The sequence below is a fragment of the Marmota marmota genome, unplaced genomic scaffold (genome assembly GCF_001458135.2).
Source record: "Marmota marmota marmota unplaced genomic scaffold, marMar, whole genome shotgun sequence".
Taxonomy (NCBI): Eukaryota; Metazoa; Chordata; class Mammalia; order Rodentia; family Sciuridae; genus Marmota; species Marmota marmota.
The window spans coordinates 3699927-3723760 of NW_026000051.1; the positions used below are offsets into that span (position 1 = coordinate 3699927).

A 23834-nucleotide genomic window follows, 5' to 3' on the forward strand; every position below is an offset into this window, starting at 1 on the left:
GGCACCAAACTTTTATGTGGTTTCCAGCTTGAATGACATTTCATTATTATAGAGTTATAATAGTTGATAAACTTAATTAGCTTTTGGTTACATGTATAGGACTGTTCTTAATGGAATAAATGGTGGTGTTGTGTTTCTGGAAGAACTAAAAGATTGATTAAGCTTCATGGCTTATCTACCAAGTGTTCTATTGTGGCTACCAAAGAGCATAAGGACACAGTTTCTGGTCTGGTAAACAAGGAGACAGGAGATCCTGACTATACTATGAAATACTCATAAATCAGGCTTTATGAGTTACTGTTGTGGCTATGAAAGTTTGGCCTAGAAAGAATTTTTGGTCACTAAAAGAGAATCTGTTTGTCAGGTACCTCCTGCAACTATTGGGAATCAGTGACCTGGTGGTTTTGTAGCTGCCCAATAGTATAATGATACCTTGTCTTTTGCTTGACTTAAAAGGATAGGTGCCTGCAGCCCCAGGATTTTTTAAGATTGAGTCGCTCCTTTGAGAAGATGATCTTAGTTGATATCTCAGTAAAATTCTTAGTGAATGTCTCTCAGGGCTAGAGAAGAATAGGTATACATATGGGGCCAATTCAGGCTGCCTTAAATTTGAGCAATTTACAGTTTCCTACAAAGCAGGACTGGTGATGAAGCGTTTATCGGCTCTTGATTTTCTGCTCTGGGTTCTGCTCACCCTGTGCTTTTAGCTGATCCCAGCAGATGCAGTATCAATTGATTTCTCTGTAATCAATCAGCTACAGCAGGGAATACCTATTTCCATATGTAAGTGTTAATAAATAAAGGCTGGATGTGCAAAAAAAAAAAAAAGGGTTAGGCACAAGGGGCTGGGGTTGGGGCTCAGCGGTAGAGAGCTCAGCTAGCACTGTGAGGCCCTGGGTTCGATCCTCAGCACCACATAAAAATAAATAAATAAAAATATTGTGTCCAACTACAACTAAAAAAATATTTAAAAAAGAGGCACAGTGGTATATGCCTATAATCATGGCTATTTAGGAATCTTAGAAGGAAGGATTTCAAGTTCAAGTTCAGTCTGGATAACTTTTTTTTTTTTTTAATTGGTTGTTCAAAACATTACAAAGCTCTTGACATATCATCTTTCATACATTTGATTCAAGTGGGTTATGAACTCCCATTTTTACCCCAAATACAGATTGCAGAATCACATCGGTTACACAGTCTGGATAACTTTTTGAGACCCTGTCAAAAAATTAAAAATAAGAAGGGCTGGGCACAATGGTGCATGCCTTTTTATCCCAGTGACTCGAGAGGCTGAGGCAGGAGGATCACAAGTTGAGGTCAACCTCAGATATTTAGCAAGGGCTTAAACAACTTAGTATTTAAAATACAATATAAAACAAATATAATAATATAAAAAGGGCTGGGGATGTGGCTCAGTGGCTGAGCACCCCTGGGGTCAATCCCTGCTACCCAAAACAAAACAACAAAAAAAGGAACTGGGGATGTAACTCAGTGGTAGTATCTCTGGGTTCAATCCCTAGTGCAAAAAAAAAAAAAAAAAATTGTGTAAGAGCTGGGCACAGTTGTGCACATCTGTAAACCCAGCTACTTGGGAAGCAGACCACAAGTTCAAGACAAGCCTAGGAAATTCAGTGAGAGCTTGTCTCAAAACAGAAAAATTTTAGAAAGGGAGCTCTGTGGTAGAGTGCCCTGGGTTCAATCCCCTGTACTGGGGGTAGGGGGAGACTGTAAGAAATGAATAGGAGGGTGTGGGGAGCCATTCTCACACGTGATTGGGCAACTCCCGGATTGGGTGTGAGACGCTCTGGCTAAACTGTGTCGGAGCTTTCCCGACCCTCTCCTGGTGCGAGAGCCTGTCCGTGTGGGGGTGTGACTGACCACTGACCCTGGGGCCAATCACTGACCCTGACCTTGGAGTGCTGCCCCCCTCAACCGTCATTAGATGGAATTCTCCCCTGAATTTCTTGTTCCCCAATAAAAGGCCACTCCCTGGCGTGCTCGCTCTCTCTCTCCTGCTAGCCCTGAGTAATCCCTGCTGCCCTACGGGTGGTTCGAGGTTGGAGCCAGAGGGAGAGCTGTCTTGGACCTGGTCATAGAAAAAGGTAATTGAGTCTGTGTGTTTATTTTGATCTCACTAGCTAACTTTTATGCCAAGAACCTCTTTAATGAAACCAGTGCGCTGGTCGCATGGTGGAAGGAGGGCATGGGTTTGATCCCTAATAGTGAAAAAAAATGAGCAAAGGAAGATGTATATACTTGTATATAAGTATTTCATTATATAATATATATATATATATACACATATATTGAATATATATGTATTCATTATATATATAATGAATAACCCAGAAACTCAGATTTTTTTTTTTTTTTTTTTTTTTTGTGTGTGTATGCTGGGGACCTGAGACACAAGGACATAAGCTTTCCTAAGAGCTGTTTTTTATATTCTTTTTTCTTCTGGTTTCTCTAAACACCTCATAGCCCTGCTTCCAGGAGACTCTGCTACAGTGGAGGCTACAACAGATTCCCCGTGACTGCTCTGGGAGACTGCTTCAGTTTTACTGGCTTCGGACCTCCCCTAGGCTCTCCAGGTGGCTCTGTCTCATAACCTGTCAGGATGACTTCTCTGCAACTGTTTTAGATGTCTCCAGTTCTTGAGAAACTCCTCCCACGACTAAGTAGTAAGTCTGCAGTTAGCTGGGGAGACACTGCACTGTACAAGCCCACCCTTTCCGTCTGTACGAGCAGCTCCCGCTCACCGTTTCGGTTCAGCCCATGTGCTGTTTCTCCATATACTGCAACATAAAGCTTGATAAAGACTCTTTCTGATAGTTTTATTTTGCCTGTTGTGATGTCTCTTTCGAGCAGAGCAGTCTAAGCTGATTGCACTTAGAGCTGGTAACACCAAGTGGCTACCACCAGGTTGTCAGCAGCCAGATCTGATAACACCAAAGATTCAGTCATTCCTGAGAGTGACTAGCAGCCAGAGAGCTTCGAAGAACTGCAGGAAAAGCTTCTAGAAGGGCTGCTATCCCGAGGAGGAGGACAACTCAAACAGCAATGGGGAGAGCTGCTAACACTAAGAGCTGAGAACTGCTGGCCCTCAAAGCACAGAGCTGTTAACACCAAGGGAGCTGCATTTTGCTTACTAGTGATTTCTATCTTAATTGAGCAAGTAGCCTATTGGTAACAGTGAGCCCAGGGCCACATGCATGCTGAACATAGTACCACTGAACTGCTTCCAGAGCTACAGTTGATATTTTAACCAAGTGGGGATTGAACCCAGGGCCTCATACATGCTGGGCAAGTCCTCTGACCCTGAGCTACATCCTCAGCCCTGCAGTTTGCTTCTTTCCTTTAGCAACAGGCATGACCATATCTCTATACCTGCCCATCATGCCTGGGCACTCTTTCCTCCAGACTTCATGGTGGGGGCCAGAGGGAGAGGCCTTTTTTGAGAAAGCATTTAGCTCTACCTAAGTCCTGGCCTCTTCCCTCCTTGGATTATCCCTTCCCATTGAGCAAATTACCATTTGCTCAATGAGATGACTTTCCCAAAGGCCTGGGCTCCAGCCATTTTATTCAACATGTGAACTGAAGTTCTCTGAAGAAAGCCTCATCTGTATAGATCCTTCAGACTGAGCTTGACTGACCCAAATGTGGTGACTGGGGAAAGATGGAATAGTGCAAATCAAGATTCAGTGTTATCTTGGGGTATATTTACTTCCTTTCAATAGCCCTTTACTTTTAACCTCTGTATTTGGCCTAACATCCTGTGACTACAAGGTAAAACTCTTGACATGTATAGCTTAACCTGACCTCTAGCCTTCACCAACCTCCAATACTGCAAAAGACAAACAAACAAAAAATAGTGGTGTTGTTTTACTTTTTTGTTGTTGTTGTTTTGTTTTGTTTTTGTTTTTGGTACTAGGTCTCAAACCCAGGGACGCTTAACCACTGAGCCCAAGCTCCAGCCCTTTTTTATGTTTTGTTATGAGAAAGGGTCTTGCTAAGTTGCTGAGACTGGCCTTGAACTTGTGATCATCCTGCCTCAGCCTTCCAAGTCGCTGGGATTATAGGCATGTACCGCTGCACCCAGCTAGTTGTTGTTTTATTTTGACAAACATCATTCAACAAATATTTATTTAGCAATTACTGTTTGTCATCATATGGACCAGAGATACATCATCAAATAATGTAGGGACTAGGGAGGATAACAATGTTAAATAGGATCAGGAAAAGTTCCTTGTACAACCACCTGAAGGAGATGAGGGCCAGAGCCAGGATGTACCTCACCAAGTATGCCTGGTTTACCAAGTGGAGCTACACTGTCTACTGATCACCTTGATCATCTGTGAACGAGAACCACCTGGAAGGCCTTTATACCTGAGAGACAAGTAAGTGTTGGGGATTCCCACAGAACCCCTTGCAACAGGCCTGGGACACCAGCTCTCATCCTCTGACTCAGAAGCCACTAGGCCTGTGGACCTGTTTCCTCCTTTATTCATTTGACTTAATCTCATCCCAGGGTTCAGAACCTGGTTGACCAATATTTGTTCCTTCAGACTAGCCAGACTCTTTGGGCCCCTTCTGTGTCATCTCACACTAGTGACTGTCCCATATTTTCTTGGAAAGCCGGGCCAATGGCCAATGGCCAATAGCCAGTGTTGTAAATATATTGTCAGTTGTCCCCAGGGCTCAGCATCAGCCCAGGGCCAGGGCTGATTTGGCAGTCAGCAAATCACTTGACCAGAAGAAAGGGTGATGGCATTGTTATTAGTAACAAGAGCTGTCATTAACCTTGGGCTTCTGATGTGTGCTATGAGTTTGACGTTTGTCATGTCAGTTACTCCCTCTGTCTCCAGGACAGAAGAGGAGATTAACTTCTGTGTAACCTGCACAACTCCTGCTTCTGTGCCTGGGGGTGACACTGCCCAACCATGGGTCACCCAGACCCTTGGCTAGGCTGACCCCGTGAGCAAGTGCCTGCTCTCCTTAATCATGGCCTCCTTATCTTGATCCTGGCCCAGCTCATGCAGACCCAGCTCTGCCCTGGACATCCTCTCAGCCAGATTTTTCTACTAAGGCTTTGAAGTAGGGTGGGGGATACACAATCCAATCCCATCTATATGTGGCTGTAATATAGGAGGCATATAGATGTGTTCCTAAATATAGAAAATTCAGAATAAAATCAAGCAATACTTAGATAGGTGGATCTAGTCCACTGGAAAGGAGACCAGGGTGGGGAGGAGGGACTTTGTTAATCTGTTAGTGCCTGGAACTCAGGGGGTTGTTGTATGACCCTGTCTGGAATCCATATTGGCAGAGATGATAAAATGGGCCGCAGGGTGCCCACTTGATCTCAGGAGGAGCATCTCCTCGGTTATGGCCAAAATATCAGTCTACATGCAGCCTGTTTTGGGGAAAAACCTTCCCAAATCAATTGGTATGGCAAAATGTTTTCCTTAGCCAGTGTTTTGAACCCTGAGAACGCAAGAATTTAACAATGATTGTTAATAGGCACCAAATAAGCTGGGTGAGGTGGCATAGCTTGTAATTCCAACACTCAGGAAGCTGAGATGGGATGATTGCTTGAGCCCAGGAATTCCAGACCAGCTACCTGAGCAACACAGTGAGACCCCATCTCAAACAATAAGTAAATAAATTTTTTTTAAAAAAGAGAGAGAAGAGAGAATTTTTTAATATTTATTTTTCAGTTATCGGTGGATACAACATCTTTATTTGTATGTGGTGTTGAGGATCGAATCCAGCGCCCTGCATATGCCAGGCAAGCACGCTACCGCTTGAGCCACATCCCCAGCCCTAAATAAACTTTTTAAAATACCAAATGGATAAGCAACGTGAGATTTATAAAGGGAGCTTCAAAATTTGAGTTAAGGCTATCTTGGGACTGCAGAGTGATGGAGGCTGAGGAAACTGGAAACCCAGACCCCGGAGTTTGCAGCTGGGTCTGTGCCTGTCTGAGCCTAGGAAACCTGTGGAAAGTCAGAAACTGGGTGCATTTCACCAGGGGAACACATGTTAGAGAGTAGGAGAGAGCAGGCTGTCCCCAGCTTCCTGAGCCCAGAGGCTCCTGAGGACTGAAGGGACAGGTTACAGCAAGTTGGAGTTGGAACCCTCAACTTCTCCAGCCAGCAGGTCCAGCACCCACCAGGTTCCATGGGCCTGCCATGGGCCAGCACCAACCTGATCCCCAATTTCCTCCCTCCCCAGTCCAGCATCTACTGGTCCCCACCAGGTCCCCCATCAGTCTGGCACCAAATAGGGCCCTCCTCCTCCCCCACTAAGTCCCCAGTCCCCCACCCCCTGACCCCCAATTGCTTCCATCTTCTCTGCCAGCCTTGATCCACTTGCCTCACACACAGAACAGTGAATAGCCACCAGACCTGCCCAGTCTAGTGCACACCTTCACTGTTGCCCACAGGTCCCCGCACCTGCCCGCAGGTTTTTGCACAGGACCTTGATTTGCAACTCACAGAATACCTGGGCCCCAGACGTGGCTAGGCCCCAACTTGTACCACATGCTGCTTAGCCACCATATCTGCTGAGTTCAGCCAGCAGCTATATGGCCACCTGTAGGTCTTAGCACCCTCCCACTTGTCCTGAAGCCCAGCCTTGATCCATCCTGCACAGAACAGCTGACAACCCCACATAACTGTTGAGAAGGGAAACTGAAAAACTTTTGAACTCTAATGAAAACAATTGTTCAATTTTTCATTGGAATCCGGTTGCTTTTCCTTTCCTTTTTTTTTTTTTTTTCACATTTCTACCATTTTTGAAACTAACTGTTTTTTTATGCATCAGTTTATTGAAGACTGGGATGTCTGAATAGTATATTTCAGTTTTGTTTGTGTTCTTCCATTTATACCTTTCTCGTTCAATTTTTAATTAAATATTTATTATATATAAAATTTATTATATTTTCTCTTTCTCTCTTTTCTCTGCTAACCATCTATCTTGATTAGTCCTCTTTCACTCTTCCTATAATTTTTATTTCTATCTTCTCTCCTCCTTCCTCATAAACATCACATCCTATACCATTCCTGTTCTCTCTTTGTTCACTATCTGAAATTGTAAACCCTTTTGCACACTTTTATTATAGGCAATAACTGAGCACATCATTTCTGTTTTTTGTGACAGAACTGTAGATGTTGTAGTAGAGGCTATTTGGTTTAAGGCTGTATATTTTTGCATTGGTTGTTTTATTATTTTCCCTTAAAGGCAAGGTACTGGAAACTTTCAGGGACAATCTAAGTCTACAGGGTAAAAACTGTAGTACTTCAGATCCACACTACTAGATGGGTAGACACACAACAGCATGAAAAACAAGGGAGCAAATTACCTCAGAAAAACCAAAATGTTCCAATAGAATCCAGTGACACCACAGTGGAATAAATGTCAGAGAAGGAGTTTGGGATGTTCATAGTTAGGGCTGGGGTTGTGACTCAGCGGAAGAGTGCTCGCCTCGCATACACGAGACCCTGGATTCAATCCTCAGCACTACATAAAAATAAATAAGTGAAATGAAGGTGTCCAACTATAACTAAAAATAAATATTAAAAGAAAGAGAATGTACATAGTTAAACTGATCTGTGAGGTAAAGGATGATATAAGGAGTGAAATCAGAGACAAAATTCAGGAAGTAAAGATCACTTCAGTAAGGCGGGTGCAGCGGCTCACACCTGTAATTCCAGTGACTCAGGAGGCTGAACAGGAGGATTGCGAGTTCAACACTGGCTTCATCCACTTGGTGAGGAACTTAGAAACTCAGACCCTGTCTCTAAATAAAATACAAAAAAGGACTGAGGATGTGGTTCAGTGGTCAAGTGCCCTTGGGTTCAATGCCCAGTACAAGAAAAAAAAAAAAAAAAAAAACTTCAATAAAGAGTCTGAAAAGAAATCAATCAGGAATTCTTTTTTTTTTTTTAAAGAGAGAGTGAGAGAGAGAGAGGGAGAGAGAGAGAGAGAGAGAATTTTAATATTTATTTTTTAGTTCTCGGCGGACACAACATCTTTGTATGTGGTGCTGAGGATCAAACCCGGGCCGCACGCATGCCAGGCGAGCGCGCTACCCCTTGAGCCACATCCCCAGCCCAGGAATTCTTGAAATGAAGGAATGAATAAACCAAATTAAAAATTCAATGCTATGTATCACCAACAGACTAGACCACTTGGAAGACAGAATCTCAGGCAATGAAGACAACATATATAATCGTAAAAATAAAGTTGAGGGGCTGGCTTAGAGCACTCGCCTACCATGTGTGAGGCACTGGGTTCAATCCTCATCACCACATAAAAATAAAAAATAAAAATATTGTGTCCACCTACAACCCAAAAATAAATATTTAAAAAAAAATAAAGTTGACCATACAGAGAAGATGTTAAGAAACCATGGACAGAACTTCCAAGAAGTATGGGACAACATGAAAAGACCAAATTTAAGATTTATTGGGATAGATGAAGGGACAGAGATACAAACCAAAAGAATGCACAATCTTTTCAATGAATTAATATAAGGAAATTTACAAAACCTAAAGAATGACATGGGGAATCAAATATAAGAGGCTTACAAGACCCTAAATGTGCAAAATTACAACAGACCCACACCAAGCACATTGAAATGAAAATGCCTAATATAGAGAATAAGGATAGAATTTTAAAGTCTGCTAGGGAAAAATGACAGGTAACATTTACAGGGAAATTAACACAGATCTCACTCATCCAGATGCTGAAAGCTAGGAGGTCTTGGGCTAATATATCCAACCTCTGGAAGAAAATGGATGCTAACCGAGAATAATATTAAAAATTAATATTAAGCTAAATTAAGCTTCAGATTTGAAGATGAAACAAAAACATTCCATGACCAATAAAAGTTAAAAGAACTAGAAAGCCTGCACTACAAAACATTCTCAACAAAATATTCCATGAAGATAAAATGAAAAAGAGCAAAGAGAGGAACTATACTAAAAGATTATTCAATCAAAGGAGAAACTAACTCAAATTATAAACCAAAATGACCGGGAATACAAATCACATCTCAATACCTCAATACCTTGAATGTTAATGGCCTAAGCTCATCAATTAAATGACATAGACTGGCAGATTGGATTAAAAACAAGACCAACAATATGCTGATTCCAGGAGACTTGCCTCATAGGCAGAGATATCCTCAGATTGTGTAAACAAGCAGGGGCACTTTTCTTTTAGTATGGGGGATTGAACTCAGGGGGCACTCAACCACTGAGCCACTCCCAGCCCTATTTTGTATTTTATTTAGGGACAGGGTCCCACTGAGTTGCTTAGCACCTTGCTATTGCTGAGGCTGGCTTTGAACTCACAATCCTCCTGTCTTAGTGTACAGAGCTGCTGAGATTACAGGCATGAGCCACTATACCTGGCCCAAGCAGGGGATGGCTTCCATCCTCATATCAGATAAAGTGGACTTCAAGCCAAAGTTAATCAGAAGGGACAAAGAAGGACACTTCAGACTGCTTAAGGGAATTATACAGCAACAAGGAATAACAATCATAAATATTTATACCCCAAATAAATAAAGGAGCATTATGTAATCAAACAAACCTGTCTCAATTTTAAGAATCAAATAGACCACAACACAATAATACTGGGTGACTTTACACACCTCTCTCACTACTGGATAGATCTTCCAAACAAAAACTAAACAAACTATAGAACTAAACAATACAATCATTAATTTAGACTTAACACACACACATATATATATAGAATATTTCATCCATAAATGGGTGAATACACTTTCTTCTCAGCAGTACATGGATCCTTCTCTAAAATAGACCATACCTTATGCTACAAAGTAACTCTTAGCAGATACAAAAAATAGAAATACTACCCTGCATTCTATCAAACCATAATGGAATGAAATTAGAAATCAGTGATAACATAAAAAATAGAAGCTACTTTAACACCTGGAGACTAAAGAACATGATATTGAATGATGAATGGATAGCAGAAGAAATCAGACATGAGATTACAAAAGTACTTAGAGGTAAATAAGAATAGTGATACAACATATCAAAATCTCTGGGACACTATGAAAGCAGTGCTAAGAGGAAAGTTCATTGCATTGAGCTCCTTCATTAAAAGAATAGAAAGTCAATGAATAAATGATCTAACATTAGATCTCAAAGCCCTAGAAAAAGAAGAACAAATCAACACCAAAAGCATAAAAGACAGGAAATAAATAATTTTCTTTTTTTTTTTTTTGAGACTGGCCTCAAACTTGCCAACTTCCTGCCTCAGCCTCCTGAGTCCCGGGATTGCAGCATGTTCCACAGCTCCCAGCTGCAAATAGTTCCTTCTGTATACTAAAGAGCTCTGAAGAGTACCAGAAACCTTGTTAATAAACTCAGGCCTTCATGTTTGCTGAGTGCCACAGTTACCTGGAGAGGCGAGGTCCTGCGCTGCCCTTTGGGTTTGGTCTGGAAGGGCCTGGAAGGGCCTGGGTTCATGAACCTCAGCTTGGCTTGGTGAAGCTCCAGCACTGCCCCCCCCCCAAAAAAAAAAGGAAAGAAAGAAAAAACATGAAGTGTCTTTTTATTTATATTTTTTGGTATTGGGGATTGAGCCCCAGGGTACTTTACATCTGAGTTATAACCCCAGCCTTTGTCTTTCTTTTATTTTGAGACAAGATTTCACTAAGTTGCCAAGTCTGCCCTTAAATTTGCAATCCTGCCTTAACCTCCCAAATTACAGGGATCACAGGCTAACTCCTGCTTTGCTTTCTGTTTCTCTAAAGCATTCTTTTCCAGAATGTCACGCAGATGGAAACATATAGTTCGTAAATTTGGAGACCTGCCTCTCTCAGTACCATGTATGTGAGATTCCTCAACATTGGACATGTCAGTAATTTGTTCTTTTTTTACTTTTTTTGTGTAGTATTCCACTGTCTGAATGCACCACTGTCAATTCATTCAGTAGCTGAAGGGCTTGTTGTCTGTTTTCAGTGATTATGAACAAGCTGGAGAACTTCTTTTTCTTGGATGCTTCACATTGCCTCTCATTTCATGGTGAAAGTAGAAGCAACTGGAAGAGGACTTGGACTAGCTCCATTAACTGTGCCTCTATCTCCCCATGTCCAGGTCCATAAATTGCGTTTCTTCCTGTTACTCAGGGTGCACTCTCAGAGCTGTGATATTAGGCTCACCTTCTTCTTGTGCACCAGATCCCGTCTCATTTCTGGCAATTCCCCCCTGCTTCACTAATTTCTCACTTTTACTTGATCATTCTCATCAGCATATAAACATGCTATGATATGATATGCTATGATATGATATGATATGATATGATATGATATGATATGATATCCCCTATCTTAGAAACAACCGGGCGTGGTGGTGCGCGCCTGGAATCCCAGCAACTTGAGAGGCTGAAGCAGGGGGATGGCAATTTGAGGCCAGTCTCAGCAACTTGGCAAGACCCAGTCTAAAAACAAAAAAAATGCAAAGGGCTGGGGATGTGGCTCAGTGGTTAAGCACTCCTGGGTTCAATCTCCAGTGCCAAAAAAAGAAAAGAAAGAGGCCTGTCTCCCGCGACCAGCTGCTCTTCTTCCTCACCCTCTTTGTGGTCCTTGCTCCCTTCTCTGCTCACACCCACTCCCTTGGTGACCTAGCCCTGTGTCCCCATGGTTTCCAGGGCCCTAGATACATGGCACTGATGGTGCCACATTTGTACCTCCACCTGACCTCTGCCCTGAACTCTGTTCCCAACTATCACCTTAACATCTCCACTCCCACGTGGAATCAGCATCCTGAACTCAGCCTGCTCCAGGTCTCACCAACTGCTCGGCCGCCTCTGCTCTTCTCGTTGCTCAGGCCAAAATCATTGCAGGGTCCCCACCCTGCAGTCAGTCCATCAGAACACCTGTGCTTCCAGCATCTGGCCACGTCTCCACTTACAGCTGCTCCACTTACACCCACTCCACACAGGGGACAGAGGCTCTTATAAAAATGCAATCAGGGGGCTGGGGCTGGGGCTCAGTTGGTAGAGCGCTCAGCATGCGCAAGGCCCTGGATTCAACCTCCAATATTGAAAAAGAATACAATCAGGTTTGATCACTTTTTTGCCTGAAGCCCCTTCCATCTCGGGGGGGGGGGGGGGGGTAGGGCAAGTCCATGCCAATCTTGTCTCCTGGGTCACCTGTGAGCCCCAAGGGCTTCTTCCTCCCGCCTCCTCCCAAGTTCCCATAGGCCCCTCCCTCACCTCCTACAGGTCTCCACCCCCCACACCTGCCCACCCTATTTAAGCCTGTCCTTCCTAGGCCCCCAACCTAAATATGTCCCTCATATGGACCCAGGGACTCAGGAATGTTAGGCAAGCTCTCCAACTCTGAGCCTACCCCCCAGCCCTGGACCTAAATTTGAATTCATTCACTATATATTTAGGGGAACAAGGAAGGCCAGAATTTGGCCAGCTCTTATCTTTCCTCTCCCTGACTTACTTTTCTTTCTCACATGAATCCCGTCTGAACTAAGACTTTTTGTTTTCCTTGACTGTTCATCTCTTCTTGGATGAACAGGCAGCGAGGAGCGAGGTTCGTCTTGCCCAGCTCTGCGCCCTGGAGTTCAGAGCAGAACCGGACGCCTGTGGAGTGGATGAACAAGGCCGAGCCGGCTCAGCTGCTGCCTCACTGGCCCGGCCCTCAGCACCTTCCTTCTCTCCCCACTGCCAGGGTCCTCCCAGGTACCTGGGGTGTTGGTGAGGTTCACCAAGATCCCACTTTAATTGCCCCGGGGCCTGGAATATGCTTAGAACATATAATACTGAAGCAGCATATACCTGTACCTGGGCAATCATTAAGCTGACTTTCATGAAGGTGACCTCTGTGACATGGGCAGGGCAGGCACTATTTGTCCTGTTTTATAGATGAAGAAACAGGTCCTGGTGATGTGAAGCCACTGGCCCAACCTCCTGTGTCCATCTCTACATGTCTCGGCCTGCTGAGCTTTCTCTCTTTGGCTACAGATTAAAAAACCAGCACTCCACATCCACTCCAAGACCTCAGTTTCCTCTACGTTATCTGATCAGTCCCTGGAGCGCCTCAGCAGGAAGCTTGGGACTTGTTCAGAGATGGGCTGGGTAGGGGAGGGGCCTACATTACTCACACCACAGGAGCTCCTCGCTGAGGCGGCCATTGGGGGTGGCCCAGGTTGACTAAGAGAGACAAGCATCACAGGTGGGCGGCCAGGATGTGATTAGCAGGGTGGGGACTGTCCTGGGGCCTTCCAGCCCCACTGGGATCTGCAAAACTGGCTGAGGTCAAAGTGACCTCCTGCCCTGAACTGTCTCCATAAGGTCCAACCTCCAACTCCCGGGCCAAGTCTGAGTCCAGGGCCAAGCCTGAGCCCAAGGCCAAGGCTCAGCTCTTGATAAATCAGAATCAAGAAGAACCTGAAGATGGCAAAACAGGCCCCGCCTCTTCCCTGGCAAACCAGCCGAGCAGGTTTCTGGCTCTCAGGAGGAGGGCAGAGGAGCCAGTTGGCTGCAGGAGGGAACAGCACTAACTGCCAGAGCCCAGACATTCTGAGAGGCAGTTGGCTTGGGTCACACCTGGGTTTGATCTAGAGCTACCACCCTGGCTTTTATGGTTAGGAGGCTCTTAGATGTGCTTGCAGGCAGATGGGTTTGAGGCAGGACTCAAAGGACATTATGCTGGTGGTTAAAAGCAGTTCCATCACCACCAGGAACACACCCAGGGAACCTGTTAAATACATTTCTGGGGCTGCAAAATCAGAATCTCTAAGTGCTGGGGACCAAATTTTTGTTGTTACTTGCAGTACCAGGGATGAAACCCAGGGCCTCACTAAGCACGTGCTCTACCTCTACCTTGGAGCTGCACCTCAACCCCTGCAACTGTTTTTTTTTGGGGTGGAGGGGGGGAACTGGGCTCCTGGGGATTGAACCCAGAGCTGCTTCATTCTCAGATCTTTTTCATTTTGAGACAGAGTCTCTGAAGGTGCTTAGGGCCTTGCTAAATTGCTGAGGCTGGCTTTGAACTTGCAACCCTCCTGCCTCAACCTCCTAAGCCTCTGTGTGGCCTGTGCCACTGCGCCTGGCTAATTTATTCATTTTTAAAAGCCCTCTCAAACCTGGGCCCATGGCGTAGCCTATAATCCCAGCTACTGGGGACGAGGGGACTGAGGCAGGAGGATCACAAATTCAAGGCCAGACTGGGCAATTTAGTGAGACCAAACTTTTAAACAGTGACTGGGGATATGGCTCAGTGATTAAGTGCCCCCAAGTTCAATCTTCAGTATAAAAAGGGCTGAGGATATAGCTCAGAGCATGTGCTTAGCATGCATGCAGCCCTGGGTTCAACCCCAGTACCACAGCAAACAAACAAAACAGCAGTTGAACAACAGCAACAACAATAAAACCCACTAACCCTTTCATATTATTGTTATACTGAAGTTCAGAAATTATTGCCTGTTTTTTGGAATCTCTAACCCTAACCTATGAGTCTGCTTCATAGCTGTGTTTCCTTGGGAAAGTGACCAAACCTCTCTGGGATTCGTTTGTCTCATTTGGAAAATGGGAATAATTCTTCTTACCTCTTAGGGCTGCCATTAGGAATGTGTGTGATATTCAGGCCAAACACCAGGTTCAGGCCTGTCACAGAGATCAGAGAATGTACTCTAAGTATAAGCCACTAGAATTATTACTCCACTGAGACCCTTTGGGATTCTGTGATGAACAGGAGAGGCTGAGGCAGTTAAAGGTAAGGAGGGGCTTTGCTCTTGCTCAGAGTTCCTGGCTTTGGGAATAAGGGGATCCCTGGAAGGATTCAAAGCCCTCTGCTCAGAGGAATCAGGAGCAAGGGGCCAAAGTTGATCCCAAGGTAGAGGCTGTTCTTTTGTAGCCAACAGCCTTGCTGCTAGGTTGAGGTCTGTTTTTTTTTTTTTTTTTTTCTTGTACCAGGGATCAAACTCAGGGACACTGAACTTCTAAGCCACATCCCCAGCCCATTTTCATATTTTATTTAGAGATGGGGCTCATTGGGTTGTTTAGGACCTCACCAAGTTGCTGAGGCTGGCCTCAAATTTGTGATCCTCCTGCCTCAGCCTCCCAAGCTGCTGGGTTTATGGGCCTGTGCTACCACACTTGGCTCGGTTGGGGTATTGGGCAGATACAATGTGAGCAGAAGCACGGCAGAGATTAGTGGCTAAGAGTTTGGGCTCATGGGCTCAGGGAGTTCTGGGTTCAAGTTCTGATTCCTCCTTTTCTTAATGCATGACTTTGTTCAAGAGGCTCCTGAGAGGCTGACCTCGGCTGGGGAGGCAACTCAGCACAGGGTTACCTAGCCAGCTCTGGATTTGGAGGGCTCTCTGCTCATTGGACGTGTGAGCCTGAGCACGGGCTGTGCCTGTTTGGGACATGGGCATTCTCCACCTGACCATCCCATTGCTGCGGGGGTCAGTGGCCTGCTGCAGGTGAGGGGCTCAGGTCCGTCTGACCCTCAGTTGCGTAAAGGCTGGTTATTGCAGTCATCAGCCCCATCTCTGGTGAAACCTTTGGCTCATCTCATTCTTAGTCCCTGTCCACCTGAAGAGGAATCTGGAGCTTTGGTCACAATGTCTCCAGGGCTTCAGATCAGGACCCCCCCATAAGGCTTCCTCCCCTCCCCATCATCTCCTGAGCAGAGCTGGTGTGCGGTGGGCTTAATGACATTGTCTCTGTGGCATCAGACTGCCCAGAACTGACCCCTTTTGGTCTCCTGGGATGGGAGTGCAGAGTATGTGTGTTAGTGTCTTGAACTCCGTAAGTGCCAAATGATAAGTTTTAAAAACTCCTTTTTTTATTTGAATTTTTAATTTTGAGATAGGGTCTCTCTGTGTTGCCCAGACTGATCTCAAACTCCTGGGTTCAAGTGCACTTGCTGCCACAGCCACCCCAGTAGCTGGGACCACAGGCATGAGCCACTGCTCCTGCCTGAGTAGATATTTTGGAGTAGGATTGACACTGGATGTGGCCAGACCGGCTGCAGACCTGCTCACACAATGCCAGTGAGTAAACCTCGGCCTACCGTTTCCAGCACCCTAGGGGCACACCCTGAAAAATGTACGTCACACAATTAGGTGGCTTCTTATTGCCCGTACTGGTGACTTCAGACTCCTGGGAACACTGCCAGAAAGAACCCCTCTTCTGTGAGGGGAGCTCTGAGATCTAGTCTGGCCTGTAGCTTGGCCGGTGAGCACCGGTCTGGCAAGCCCAGCAAGGCCCTCCCCTAATTGTGCAGTGGAGCCATTGGGCCCATCTCTGGGCAGACACTGCCCCCTCAAGGCCTGCACCTGCTATGACACCATGGATCCAGTAATGCTTTTTTTCCCTGTGCCATCCTTCTGTACTTAAGATGGGCCCAAAATGCAGAAATGGGTTACAGTTGTGCTTGGGCAAGGCTCTTGAGTGAACACGGCCTTTAAATCACCTTCCCTAGTCACCCTTCAACCAGACTAAATCCTTATGTCCTGGGCCCACTAAGTTCTCTGCCTCTGGGCCTTTGCACATGCCCTTTTCCCACCCAGCTGGAATAATCTCCCACATTCTCATCTACATGGATTTTTTTCCATCTAAAGATACCCTAGTGTCTCAAATTGGCTACGTACTTGCCCAAACATGCTCCTGGAACCCATGGCAGCCTTGTATCAACCTGCTGGCAGGTGAATACCACGTGGCAGAGACCCAAAGACCATGGCTCTCGTGTACCTAGCACTGAGAGACTTTTGCGTGGACAGAAGCAAGATGAGCCTGGTCTTCAGCGGAGGAAAGGACATGAGGCCCGGGAAGTGGCCTCCCTTCCTCACAGCAAAATGATGTGGGCCAGGAGGTTGAGAGGGCGTGAGTCAAGGTCCTTGTGAGGTGACAACAGGTGGAGCCTAAGAAGCCTGAGGGTCTCAGAAGCCCATCCCAGTCCTGGTTCCATCTTCAGTCAGGTCACCGGCTCCCACCCAAGGCCTAAGGGAACATACCAGGGGACATTCAGCAGGGAAATGCTGAGGAGCACATGTGGGAGCAGGGGGAAGGGCGGGTGCAAAGCTGATTGTTGTTCTGAGAGGGCACCGGGCCAGTGAGAGACCAGCATGAGGTCTCCCAGTGTGGTATCTGGCTAAGGAGCCAGACCCCCCACACACCCCCCACCCCCCGCCTAGCCACTGGTTCACTGTGGCCGACAGGTTGCTCCCCTCTCTGAGTCTTAGTTTCCTCATCTATAAAATGAGGACAATAATGGAACCTAACTTATAAGGAGTTTGTGAAAACTTGTTGACATTATAAAAAGAAGTATAAATGTAAATTATAAGAAATGGCAAAAAAGTCCAGAAATGAGAATGGCTCTGCCAGGGGCCAGTGTCTGGGACCTTCCTGGTGAATCTAGATGCAGACAAATGTCTGTGGTCATGAACAGCATCCAAGCACAGGCGTGAGCGCCCACAGCATGAGCTGCTGTCTAGTGCAGCTCTAAAGGCTGGATGCCCGTGAGCAAGGTGGCACATGCCTGTGATCCTAGCAGCATTGGAGGATGAGGATCACAAGTTCAAAGCCAGCCTCAGCAACTTAGCAAGGCCCTAAGCAACTTAGCGGGACCCCGTCGCAAAATAAAATATTGAAAAGGGCCGGGATGTGGCTTAGTGGTTGAGTGCCCCTGAGTTCAATCCCCAGTCCCCCGAATAAATAAATAAATAAATAAATAAGGATTTTTTACAATTAAAAAGTGTTGGGGGGGCTGGGGATGTGGCTCAAGCGGTAGGGCGCTCGCCCGGGTTCGATCCTCAGCACCACATACAAATAAAGATGTTGTGTCAGCCGAAAACTAAAATATATATATATATATGATTTTTAAAAAATAAATAAATAAATAAAAAGCGCGTTGGGGATGTATTTCAGTGCTAAAGTGCCCCTAGGTCCAATCCCCAGTCCCCTCCCCATCAAAATGGAAGCATCATGGTGAGACATAAGGCAGGGACAATGAAATAAGTCCCTGGGTGCAATAGACAGTTCCCCTTTGTAGCACAGAATGTCGCTTCTCTACCCTTGTTCTTTGTTCCTAAACCCACCATGAGAACCCAGTAAAACCACAGAAACAGAATGTTTGCACAAGATGAAGTGACCAGAGGAAAACTACCTAGTGTCACCTATTTTAATCAAATTAAAAATCACTGGTGTTGGGCTGTTTCCTGTCTGTCATGTCCTGAGCTGCTTTCCTCTTCCACACCCCTCCACCATGATGTTGTGTGTCACTTTGGGACAAGAAATATAGAGTCAGATGACCATAAATTGAACTTCTGAAAATCAACTTTTCCTCCTTTAATCGCTCTCTTCAGGTTTTTTGGTCACAGCAACACAAAGCTGACTAAAACAGAAATTTGTACCAAGAGGTGGGGTCATTAATATGACTAATCTGACCACATGGCCCTGAAGCTTTTGGAGTTATTTGTGGGTGGATTAATTTTGAAAAGTTTGGAGATGCAAACTGGAAGAACTAGAATGCTGTAAGTGGAACTTACAATTGGTGAGTTTGGTGGGAGTTCAGAGGACCAGAGCACGATAGGACTGCAGACAGTAAAGACTGGGCTCATGAGGTTTTAGAGGAGGAGGAACATGTAGTAGAAATTGGCACAGAGGCCGTTCATGTTATGTTCTGACAAAGAGGTTGTCCACATTTTGTCGATGTCCTGAGACTTTCTGTGAGGCCTAATTTAAAGGTAATGGACTAAGATATTAATTAGGCAGAAGAAATTTCAAGACAGCACAACATTCAGATATGGATGCTTTTAGCCACGTTTACTTGATAATCAGGGACAGAAAGCAGAGCGGAAAGATCTGAAAATCTTACAGGTTGACCAGAAAAATGAGAGTAAAACTGGGGCTAAGGAAATTCTGTTTTTTTTTTTTTTTTTTTTGGTGGTGCTGCTGGGGATTGAACCCAGGGCCTTGTACATGCAAGGCAAGCACTCCACAAACTAAGCTATAGTCCCTGCCCAGGAAATCTGGGAAATTGTGATTGTTAAAGACATTACATACAGCTACTAAAGACATACTAAGTGCTTTAGGAAGAGACAATATGAAAAATAGCTTGAGGGCATCAGGCATCTCAAGAATTAGCAAGAAAAGAAATCCATCTCAAACTCAAGGCTGTAAAAGTAAAAATTTCTTTGAGCCCAGGGGGGCACCCTGCTTGCACTAGAAGTTTTTCACCATGTTAACTTCCCAGGGGCTCAGAGGCTGTTCTAGTCAGGGTCCCAGGAGGCTTGGCTACTGTTCAAGATGGCATCAGGCCTTGGTGTCAACCTGGTTGCTGGTTCTACACCACGAATGCAGGATATGTAATGCCAGATTCACGGGATCACAAAAGACTTCCAGGAGCCGCATCTGTTGCAATCACACAAGAGTCTTTATTGCAAGCTCGGGCCTGGACTCAACCGTTTCTGAGGCAGAGGTTCCGAGGAGTGAGCCCCGGCCCTTAGTTCAATGAGGATTTATAGGTTTTGGGGGATACAACATCACATAGCAAATCATTTCACACCACATTGATTAGCACATTCACTGGCAGGAACAAGTTGGGAAGGGGTGATTGGTTAGCTCAAGTGGTGGATACGTTTGAACTGATTGGTTTAGGCCATGAGGGGTTGCAAGAGTGTATATGTTAATCATGTTATCAATCACCAAAACTATCGGGAGGGTCACCTGGCATTTCAGATATTTTCCCTGTCTCAGGCTGATTGGTGGTTGCTAGGGGGTTGCTATGGGTCCTCACCTAGCCTGACTGAGTCAGGGACATCTGGCACCACAGATCTCTCCTGTTATTTACAGACAAACAACTCAGCAGGGTGGGTATGTGCCTAGGAATGCTCTGTGGGTTTTCCCAAGGACAAGGGTCACACCCCCTCCCTCTAGACAGGCCTTGAGGTAGAAGCTGGCTTCTCAAAAATGGAGTCACATGAGTTTCTCAGATGCTGGAGTTAGGGGGTCCTGGAGTCTTCTGCTGAGATTTCAAAGGAAGGCATGGAAGGCCAGGCAAAATGTAGCAGGGCAAAGTCCCTGTGGGCTGTCCCTGAGAGGGGAAAAGGAAGCTGAAGCTACAGTGGAAACCCATGAAATTGAGAGATGTGAGTAACATGGAGTATCTGTTGAGAAAGCTCCGAGTCAAGCACAGACAAGTCAAGAGAAAGGCTCTCTGGACTGGAGCTGGTGGGGCCACAGAGGCAGAGTTATAAGCCCTTTGGAGAGAATATCCTGACGCCTTTGGTGGTACATGTCTGTAATTCCAGCCACTTGGGAGGCAAAGAAGGAGGATCACAAATTTGAGGCCAGCTTCAGCAACTTAGTGAGGCCCTATCTAACTTAGCAAGACCCTGTCTCCAAATGAGAAATAAAAAATGCTGCAATTAGGGCTCGGGTTGTGGCTCAGTGGTAGAGCACTCACCTAGCACATACATGGCACTGGGTTCAATCCTCAGCACCACATAAAATGAAATAAAGATATTTGTCCACCTACAACTAAAAAATAAATATTTTTTTAAAAATGCTGGGATTTAGGGCTGAGGATGTGGCTCAAGTGGTAGCGCGCTCGCCTGGCATGCGTGCGGCCCTGGTTCGATCCTCAGCACCACATACAAACAAAGATGTTGTGTCTGCCGAAAACTAAAAAATAAATATTAAAATTCTCTCTAAAAAAAAAATTAAAAAAAAAATGCTGGGATTTAGCTCAGTGGTAATGCACTCCTGGGTTCAATCCCCTATACCAAAAAAATAACAAAGAAATTTACAAAAGAATAATGCCACGTGCCTCCGATGCTGGACATGGAGCTAGAGGACTTGTTTGCCCAGCTGGATTTTCGTTTGGGTTTGGTCCCATCCTTCTATCTACAGCCCTATATCTTCCTTTTGGAATGGAAATGTTTACTATTTGCAATTATATATTGCATATTCCTGGGATTTGAATTATGTCCTTGAACTTTCTGGGTGATGGTAACTCTCTCTCCTGGTGCAAAGGTGACAGTTCTGACTTCCCAGTTGCTATGGTGAGACCCTGCTCAAAAGGGGGTTCTGTGCTATTATGGTCTGGATGTGAGGTGTCCCCGAAAAGCTCACATATAAGACAGTGCAAGATGATTCAAAAGAAAAATGATTGGGTAGTGAGTCTTAACCCAATCAGTAAATTAATCCCAACAGGGATTTACTGAGTGGTAACTGAAGTGGTAGGAGGTAGAATTAGGGCTTGGCTTTGGGGCATATATTTGTATCTGGAGTGATGAGTCTCTATTTTTTGATCAATATGATGTGAGCTGCTGCCCTCTGCCACATACTCTGCCATGATGTTCAGCCTCACCTTGAGCCTTGAGAAATGGAGCTGGCCCTCTATGGACTAAGACCTCTGAATCCATGAGCCCTCAAACTTTTCCTCCTCTAAAATTGTCCTGGTCAGATCCTTTAGTCACAGCAACAAAAAAGCTGACTAAAACACGTGCCTACCACAGCACTATCAGTTCTTGACTTTAAGTTTGAAAAACCAGCCTCTATCTCAGAGCAAAACCTGTCCAAGGAAGGGACATGACCTTTGTCCTTGGAAAGACCCACAGAGCACTCCTAGGCACATTCCCACCCTGCTAAGTGGTTTATCTACAAATAACAGGAGAGATCTGCTGTGCCAGGTGTCCTTGACTCAGTCAGGCTAGGTGGGGACCCCTAGCAGCCACCAATCAGCATGAGACAGGGAAATACCTGGGATGCCAGATGACCCTCCCAGTAGCTTATGGTGTTGGGAAACCATGTAATTCAGCATGAACACCCCTCTTGGCTTAAACCAATCAGTTCAAATGAATACCCCTTTTGTAGTAACCAATCACCCCTACCCAACTTGTTCCCACCAGTGAATGTGCTAATCATGTTTTAGAGTTATTTGATTTTTCCCGCGGTGTGTGATGATTTGCTAAGAGATGCTATGATGTATGTGGGGGTTCCTGCCTTTTCCAAAGAGTGTATAAAACTGCTGCAGACCCTGGGCTCGGGGCCTGTCAGCGTCACCAGTTGCTGTGTGCGCGCGGAGGACCGAGCTAACTCGCAATAAACACCTCTTTGCTGCTTACATCGATCTTGGGTCTCTGGTGGTCTTTTGGGGGTCCCGAATTCGAGCATAACAAGTTCAGGCACCAGCTGCCCGGGGGAAGAGAATTATGAGTGCAAGCTGATAATTATAATCAGGCTATTAGTCTTTGACCTTGGTTCTGTGTGATTTGAAGAAACTTTCTCACAGAAAACCCCTTTGATGTTAAAAAACCTATATAATAAACCTGCTGAGCTGGCTCTGGGTCACTGTCTCTACCAGAGTGTACTGCCCACTGGGCCCAGCTTTTTCTCTCTTTGTATGTGTTTCTCGTTTCTAATCCCTCATCGCCCCTCACCCAGTTTTCTGAATTAATGGTCGTATAGTCATGGCAGGATATATGTAACTTGCTTTTCATCTTTACAGGAGAAAAGAGCTGAATTTGCCTTGAGTCTCAGAAAAGATTTTAAATTTGAACTTTTGGGTAAAGCTGGAATTGTTGAGACTATGAGGACTCTTTTTTTAGGGGGGGGTGGTACTAGGGATTGAACTCAGGAGCACTCGACCACTGAGCCACGTCCCCAGCCGTTTTTTATATTTTGAGACAGGATCTCATTGAGTTGCTTAACATCTTGCCATTGCTGAGACTGGCTTTGAACTTGCGATCCAAGACTATGAGGACTTTTGAAAATGGATTACATGTATTTTGCATTGTGAAATGGGCATGAGTTTTTGTGGGCAGGGGTGGAATAATAAGGCATCTTCCAAAAGCTCATGTATAAGACAATGCAAGAAAGTTCACTGGTGAAATGATTAGGTTAGGAAAACCTTAACCTAATCAGTGGATTGATCCTTTGATATGGATTGACTGAGTGGTGACTGCAGGCAGGAAGCTGTGGCTGGAAGAAGTAGGTCACTGGGGCTGGGGCCGGGGCAGAGGCTCAGCGGTAGCGCAATTGCCTGGCATGTGTGAGGCACTGGGTTTGATTCTCAGCACCACTTTGAAAAAAAAAGAAAATTTGATTAAAAAAGAAGTAGGTCACTGGGGGGCATGGCTCTGGGATACATATTTTGTCCCTGGGGAGCAGAGCTCTCTATTTCCTGGTTGTTGAAAGAATGGGTGACCAATTCAAAAAACAATGTGTTATTGTTTTGATTTATTTTGTTTTTATTTCAAGTTGCCTGTTCCTAGAACTTTCTCAGGCAAACTGGGGAAAATGGTTGACTCAAGGTTTGAAGTTGTTTGCCTCCGAGCAAGAGAAATTGTTAGAGGAAGGAGGCACCCCAGTGAGACCAAGAACAATTAGGGCATATGTTGATACAATACAAAAATGTAGCCCATGGCTTTTTAAAGACGAGTTATTAAGTATATCAATGGGACCATCATGGTATCCTGTAGAAAGATTTTTCTTCAACAAGAAAGAGATGGCTAGTTCTGTTTACTATATTTGTCTAAGATCTTGGTTTTTACAGACATCTAATTAATTTACAAAGCTGAAGTGTTAAAATATCAACCACTAAATATGAAATCAAGTACTCTTTACTTATTAAGTTCCATAAGGTAATATATTTAAACATTATGTGTGTTTTCATAAATTGGTAAATGGAAAAATGTTTAATATTGCTTTGTGTCTGTGTCTTTGCTAAAACAAGGTTACTAAGTGTTAAGATTCTATCATGTGTAATTTATATACAAAGAGTAGAAAAATTTTCAGTTGGGTTTCAATTATAGTATTATAGT

General features: G+C 44.9%; 1 long non-coding RNA gene across 1 annotated transcript; it reads left to right on the top strand.

The window, feature by feature from the left end:
• The first annotated feature begins 1196 nt into the window (after positions 1-1196).
• LOC125619668 lies at positions 1197-2837 on the top strand. Its single transcript, XR_007351208.1, has 2 exons — positions 1197-2102; positions 2482-2837. It is a non-coding gene; the product is annotated as an uncharacterized LOC125619668 (long non-coding RNA).
• The last annotated feature ends 20997 nt before the right edge of the window (positions 2838-23834 follow it).